The sequence below is a fragment of the Bison bison genome, unplaced genomic scaffold, assembly GCF_000754665.1.
Source record: "Bison bison bison isolate TAMUID 2011002044 unplaced genomic scaffold, Bison_UMD1.0 scf7180017859330, whole genome shotgun sequence".
Taxonomy (NCBI): Eukaryota; Metazoa; Chordata; class Mammalia; order Artiodactyla; family Bovidae; genus Bison; species Bison bison.
In genome coordinates this window covers 1-7,706 of record NW_011489902.1, presented here as the reverse complement: position 1 = coordinate 7,706, position 7,706 = coordinate 1, and the positions used below count along the sequence as shown (strand labels likewise).

The 7,706-nt window shown below is 43.3% G+C and overlaps 2 long non-coding RNA genes across 2 annotated transcripts in view; both read left to right on the top strand.

The window, feature by feature from the left end:
* The window catches only part of LOC104981807, a 5,336-nt gene extending 2,697 nt beyond the window's left edge, over nt 1–2,639 (top strand). The window contains exons 2-3 of the long non-coding RNA XR_824413.1: nt 982–1,118; nt 2,329–2,639. This is a non-coding gene — a long non-coding RNA (uncharacterized LOC104981807). The remainder of the gene's footprint in view (nt 1–981; nt 1,119–2,328) is intronic.
* Nucleotides 2,640–4,700: 2,061 nt separating this feature from the next.
* On the top strand, nt 4,701–7,572 carry LOC104981797. Its single transcript, XR_824412.1, has 3 exons — nt 4,701–4,791; nt 6,332–7,315; nt 7,403–7,572. It is a non-coding gene; the product is annotated as an uncharacterized LOC104981797 (long non-coding RNA).
* The last annotated feature ends 134 nt before the right edge of the window (nt 7,573–7,706 follow it).

Below are 7,706 nucleotides of genomic sequence, written 5' to 3'. Positions count from 1 at the left end.
CTTGACATACTCCTTTCCCAATTTGGAACCAGTCCATTGTTCCATGTCCATTTTACTAAAGATCTTTTCAGGATATGTATGTGAGTGAGAATACATATTAATGTGGTAGACAGGCATGCATTTATCAATGTGCTTTGTGAGATGATCTCAGATCTGTCGCTAGCAGCTTTTGCAGAGTGACAGATCCACCAGGTCAGAGGAGTACAAGTCTGTCTTCCATCTTTGTTTAGGCTGGTGACCCAGTCCTAACATCTGCATTCTGGGTGCACCATTTCTTCTTGTACCATAGTTGGGAAGGTTATAGAATGCTTCCAAGCATCTCACACAACCTAATGGCTTTCTCCTTTTAGTTCTTGCTACATCTATGGGGCCCCCATATGACACTGCTAGGGACTCTCAGCAATTATCTTGCTATAACTGAGTGAGATATTTGGTGGTGGGAGGTAGGTGGTTGGAAATCACGCTAATTAGTGAGGGAGGTAGAAAAGAGGCAAGAATTAAAGGAAAGCATTCTGTTCCTGGTAGTGCCACCCCATCTATAACCCATGGGCCAGTGAAGAGTTATAACTCAATTAACCAACTGATCTAATGGGCATTTGTGGGAGAGTCTGGGGGAACCTGAACTCATGCAAAATCTAAACACGTTTGTCTTTTGCTCTGGTCACCCGTGTTCTCCAACAGCACCCTTACTCTTAGCCCTTGATGTCTTCCAGCGCCCCAGTATTGGCTTCCCCCATTGCTCAGTGGTAAAGAATCTGCCTGCCAAGAAGGCAGTGCAGGTTCGAGTTTGGTCCCTGGGTGCGGAAGATCCCCTGGAGAAGAAAATAGCAACCCACTCCAGTATTTTGCCTGGGAAGTCCCATGGACAGAGGAGCCTGGGGGGACTACAGTCCACAGGATAGCAAAAGAATCAGACACGGCTTAGTGACTCAACAGTAACAACAACAACAATGCCCCTATGTAACCTCTGCCTGTGTCCAGACAGCCCGAGGCTCCGGCTGCAAGCTGACTACAAGGATGCACACGGTTCAGCGCTACACAGCGTAGGTGGTCCTCGTATGTGGCTGCATTCTTCAGTGCTGCGTGTCATTTTGATTCCTTTGAATTGCATTCCATGTGTGAGTGTTACCTGCCTACTTACCTGATCAGGGAGATCCTGATGGGTAGACTCAGTGTTTCATTCACCTGTGTCCCCTGACCCATAGTAAGTGTCCCAATAATGGCTGAAGCATAAAGAAAACTTCCTCTGTCTGCCTCTTGCTAGGCTCCAGCAGACACTGGAAGCTGGTGGGAGGTCTGTGTATCCAAAAATAAAACTGATAGCAGCAGAGCCTGTAATTTGGCTTGCCTGAGAGAGGTGGGTGGAACAAACAGAGGGCACAGCCATGGAACCTGTGGCTTGCCTGTAGCCAGACTTCCGAGAAACTTATGCTAGATTAATTAAAATTGTATACCAAAATAGTTCCATCCATTAATTCACTTACACTGACAAGCAGAATTGATAGTCTTGCATACTTTAAGCAAAATGTTTTCTACATTTCCATAGTTCTTATTCTCGCTTAAGTTTTCTTTTGCAATTTCCCGAGACAGCATCTTGTGAAACATGTTAAATGATCCAATATGTGTATATGAAAATAATTTGCTCCCATTTAACTCCATGAATTAGGAGTCCAGATCTCAGCTGACTGCTGATAATATGCATCTTTTTTGTAACATGTATTTATTTATTGGGCAGCACCCTGTCTTAGCTGGGTCTTGTATGATCTTTGTTGTGACATTTCAACTCTTAGTTGTGGCATGTGGGGTTCAATTCCCTGACCAGGGTCTAAATCCAGGTCTCCTGTATTGAGAGCAAGGGGTCTTAGCCACTACACTACTCGGAAGGTCCCCCCCTTTCTAAAAAATTGATTAATTTATTTGGCTGTGCCCTGTCTTAGCTTGCATCTCTTTAAAAATATGCATCACAGGTGGGCTCAGCCCAGCAAGAAATATTTGCTTCAGTTTATACTCAACATATGATTAACATTTCTGAAATTAAGATTGGTTTGTGTGTTTTGTTAGTTTACTGTGTAAACCTGAGTTAATTGCTTCCAAAGTTCTATATTTCAGTGATGTCCTAGAGGAAAGGTCAGCAAACTATGGCCCACAGGTCAAATCCAGCCTGCCACCTGTTTTGGTGAAAAAGGTTGTTTTGGAACCCACAGCTACACCTGTTCGTTTATGTATTATCTGTACTGGCTTTCACACTACAGCAGCAGGATTGAGTAGATGCACCAGAAACTATACAACCCATAGAGCTGAAAATATTTACTATCTGGCTCTTCATAGGAAAATGCACTGTTGATGTTTGAACGGCCTATATAAATCAGTGCCCCGTGGCTGCCCAGTCTGATGAACTCACCTAATCTGACATGGCAGAACAAAGAAGCTCAAAAGATAAGTAGTGAAAGTGAAAGTTGCTCAGTTGTATCTAACTCTCTGAGACCCCATACAGTCCATGGAATTCTCCAGGCCAGAATACTGGAGTGGGTTGCTGTTCCCAACCCAAAAGACTAGTAGAGATAAGTCCAGTATTCTTGGGCTTCCCTTGTGGCTCAGCTGGTAAAGAATCACCTGCAATGCAGGAGACCTGGGTTCGATCTCTGGGTTGGGAAGATCCCCTGGAGAAGGGGAATGGCAACCCACTCCAGTGTTCTGACCTGGAGAACTCCATGGACTATATAGGCCATGGGGTTGCAAAGAGTCGAACACGACTGAGTGACTTTCACTCACTCAAATAAATGGCAGGGGGAGCAGCCCTGAGCCTGGAAAGCCATCAGTCAGGGAGGAATCTGTTGTATTTGAGGAATCAAAAGGAGGCTGCCTTGATCAGAGCTGAGAGTCAGAAAGAGTTGTTCACGGTGAGACTGTAAAAGCCCGCCAAAGCCATATCACACAAAGCCTTGTAAATCATGAAATTTCCAGATATTTTGACCATTTTAGACTTTGAATGTCCTGAGAATGCATTGAAAGTTAAAACTACAGAGTGTGGTGTCTTTTGTCACTTTCGTATCTTGTGTCCATGAGCTTGAAGTTGGAGCGCTGTCAGCTTTCCCCTTGCCAAGATGGCCGCTGATGTTTTGGGATTCACCCCAGTCAGCCTGGAACATCTCCTCTTATTCTGGATGTGCGGCTGCCCTCCAGCCCACCATGGGAAAGCGCAGTGGGGGAATCGACCATTCTCTGAGGGCTGGTGAGCACAGATCTGGCCAACACCTTCTGGCTTCACGAGTCTCCATTCCAGAGCTTCCATGAACCTCAGAGACCATGTCAGATTTGACTGGAGTGGGCGTGAGAGGGGAGAAGTCAGACCCACAAAGTCTGGTCTTACCGTGTCAGCTCTCAAGTGCTGATGTTATGGGGTCCACCGAGCACAAAAGCAGCAGGCTGAACTCTCAGAAAACAGAGACAAAAAGAAATATATGGGAAATTAGTTAGAAGGAGATTTGAGTTTTAACTTTCAACCTCCCAAGCTGTGTGAGATGTAGGCAACTGGCTGCCTCTCTCTGAGCCTGAGTTTCCCTGTCTATTAAAGGAGGATACCAATATTAAGCTGGTAGAATTATGGTGATTATATGAGATGAGATACTAGTGCAGAGTCTGGCGGCAGAACCACTGATTATTGATCAGGGATGATTTCACTGGCCTTTGGCTAGATTGTTTGCAGATCTCTTTCTCTTCCTCTGAAGGGACACATGTTACACAGAATATTTGGCTGGACTGGGCTGGCAGTGGAGCAACGTCACATGCTTGCACTGGGCGGCCCGGGATTACATCAGAGACAGCATCTGTGCCTGTGCTCCCCCAGTGCGTCTCTCCCCGCCTTCAAATGAGGCCTCCTCCGTCTGTCACAAAGTCCAAGAAAAGGTTCCGGTCCCTTGAGGTTGGAGAAGAAAGCAGCTGCAAAGAAACAAGCTATTAATATTAATGTTCCAGGAAAAGGAGAAGAGAGAAAGGACACGAGCGCCCAGAAAGAATGACTCCATCTGGCTTTGATGTGTTCCTTTCCACAGGATGGCAGCAGCCCGGAGAATACTGAATAGTGAGGAGGAGGGAGGAGAGGAGGTGGAGGTGGCCTGGCAGCATCTGAGGGATTATGTGAACTGTGGGGAGTCGGTTCTGTCTAGACAAAAAGTCAGCCAGCCACACCACCATCTGCAACTATCAGAGAACAAGCCAGCAAGGGAAAGGGGAGTCCCTGGGAGCCCTGTTTGTTCCAATGAGCAGGTGTAGGATATTCTTTGTAAAGGACTATTGTTGTGCTAAACCTGGGGAGAGGGGGCACCTGGTATTATTGAGACCCATCCCAAAGGTCTGCTTTTTTGTGGATCTCTTCAGGCAAAGATATTCTTTCTTTGCCTCTCCACTGAGGTCCTCCTGTGATACCTTTTAATTTCTCACATGGATATCTTGTGTGATACTTAAGAGGTCAGTCTACAGTTTGACCTAGATTTAGTTCCTACCTGTATGTCTCTCTGGCCTTGCATGGTGGGCAAATCACTCTGAGGGCCTCTGTTTTCTCTTCTGTAAGTAGTGTAAGAAGTAGTGAGGTAGTAGTTTGTGTATAGGCTCTAACAGCAGTGGCTGGTCTTACGACTGCTAGAGACTGTTTTTTCTCTTCCCCAAACCAGAGACAGCAGAGGGCAAGGTGGTGAGTGACAGCAAATGGAAACATCTTGGGATAATCACTTACTAGCTGCACAGATGTTTCATATTCTGCTGAAGGAAGCAAGTTTCCTTGGAATACTTGAGGTAAGGCCTCTGTATGTTGAGTGAACTTTGACCCTTTTGCACAGTAGAAACTGAGACTCAACCTGCCAACTCCACAGAAGTAATAGAGATCTCAACACATGAAGAAGCATTTCAGACTAGATCAGCTGGGAGGTGTGACATTTAATTTAAAGAATTTAAGAATTGATAATTTGTGACATGTTGGAGGTGTTAGCTACTATGATTAGTGTGATAATCACATTGCATAAGTAAATGTTTCAGATCAACTTGTTGTGCATCTTAAACTTACACAATATTGTTTGTCAATTATATCTCAATTTAAAAAATAACAGAAAAGGCAAATGGAAGAGGAATTAGATGAGAGCTTAGACTATGTCAGGCTAACTATTTTCATTTCCTTCATGATGAGGAATGATGGTTGGGTAGCAGAAACCCACCAAACAGTATCTGTAGTCTGTTGTACAATATAAAAATTTAGTCCATTGTTCAGTAAACCCTATTTACCATATTATATAGTGGCAATAGTCGTGTTCAGTTATATCTTTTGATCGTCTTTGTAGAAGCTCACATTAAAGAACCCTTTAGGTATGAAATTCAACTGGTTAGGACCATACCTGAATATTGTTGACAACATTCAGTTGCCCAGAGACAGGAAAATCTTATTAGGCAAATCCCCTTAAGAATGCAGCATTAGAGAAAATATGTCCTTAAGCAATCTTGGAATGGAGAGTTTCCTCCCAAACAAGTTGTAAAACCCCCCGGTGGCTCAGAGGTTAAAGTGTCTGCCTGCAGCAGGAGACCTAAGTTTGATCCCTGGGTCTAGAAGATCCACTGGAGAAGGAAATGGCAACCCACTCCAGTATTCTTGCCTGGAGAATCCCATGGACGGAGGAGCCTGGTGGGCTACAGTCCACAGGGTCGCAAAGAGTCGGACATGACTGAGCGACTTCACTTTCACTTTTCCTTCTAAGAGAAAAGACTGAAAAAATTGGCTACATAAAATTATAACATTTCAGTCCAGGAGAAAAAGTGTAATGAATGACACTTAAAAGATTGTTTTTCTCAACAGATAAAGTGAAAGTGAAAGTTGCTCAATCGTGTCCAACTCTTTGAAACCCCATGGATATACAGTCCATAGAATTTTGTAGGCCAGAATACTGGAGTGGGTAGCTTTTCCCTTCTCCAGGGGATCTTCCCGACCTAAGGATTGAACCCAGGTCTCCTGCATAAAGAGCTATTACAAATTAGTAAGAGATCATTTGGTCAAAAGAAACATGAGTAAGCTGATGGATTAAAAAAAAATTGGCTTATTAGCATATGGAAAAATGCTCAGCATCATGTATAAGTAAAGAAATGAACATTACAACACCAATGAGGAGTTTGTCCAGGTTGGATTGGTTTGTCAGTTTGATTATCATCATATTGGTGAGGTGTGAAGAAATAAGAATTTTTATCAAGAACAGATACAGATTTTTGGAGGGCAATTTGACAGTAACTATCAAATTTAATACAAATGCTTGGTCAAGGACTAATATTTTATTTTTATTTTTTGAACTGCAAGAATTCCCTCATCATTTATTCTTCAGAAATCGAGACACAGTGTGGAAGAGAGGATGCATGCCTTTGCTTTCTGGCCTCCGTGGGATCACAAGAGGAAAGAGAACACTGACCGCTATCAGTACAGAAAGTATTTTTATAGAAGGGAGGAGGAGCTTTCCACCCCGTTTGTAAGACCTGGTCTGAAGGAGAGGGGCCAGACCCCAGGGTCCTCTTGAAGGACTAATATTTTAAATAAGGTATTTTACCCACGCATATGCACATATGAACGTGTACTTGGATTGTTTTGTAGTATGTAAAGTTAACACCAAAGACTAGCAGCGAATTCAGTCAGGAAGATACTGTGAAGTAAACTACTGTAAATCTATAAAATGGAATACTACACAGCTCTGACAAAGATGACAAAGAACAATATGTGTGTGTGTGTCTGAAATATGTATATTTTGAAATGTGTGTGTGAAATATATATGGTCTTGAGATTCAGTTAAATTAATTATGTCCTTTTATACCCATCTTTAACCTTTCTTTGTTGCAAGTGTGCTACATATGTAAAATTGCACAAAGCAGAATACACAGCTCAATGAATGAGAACAAAATGAATATCATGTAACTGCTAATCTGATGAAGAAAGAGAACTCTGTCTATACCCTTTCTTTTTGTCTACAAGCTCATGGATAATTTCCGTCATTCAAAGCTTCTGTTTCCTTACCTATGATTGGGAACACTGAAAATCGTTAACACCACTGTTCTCTCCTATCTGACAATGTCTTTGTGAGAATCACATGACTTAATGTTAATGCTGTTCTTCTAAGTGACAGAGAGCTCTGCAAATGAGGATGAAGATGGCCATTCAGTCTGATAGATGTGTGAAGCCTGCAAGGACATCATGCTTGCAGTTGTCCTTAAGCCTTCCCTTCCTTGGGAAGACAGAATGTAAGGAAAAGAGTGGTATTCTGAACGAGACAATCTGTTGGTCATCATCCTTCCAGTAAGTTTGACTTGAAGCCATATAGTCCAACCTGTGAATGAGAATGCACAAACTTCCTAATTGTTCTGAATCTCTGACTTTCGGCAGGACGCTGCTGAACTGGAGCCATGCAAGCTTTTGGGAGACTTTCCCAGAGCCGTGACCTTGTAGGAATGGTCTTCAGTGACTAGGTGAGGGGATCCCTTACCAGTAATTGCTAGGGACGTGAAATAATACATGTGCCCTGCCAGGTTCCATTCTAGCTATGTGACCTCTGACGAGTCATTTTAACCCACTGAACCTGAATTACCTACCTTCTTGAGGATATACATAACCCAACCTACCTAACCCTAACCTCACAAGGTGCTGTGAGTGTCCCCGTGAGATGGTTCATATAAACTTCTCACTGAGG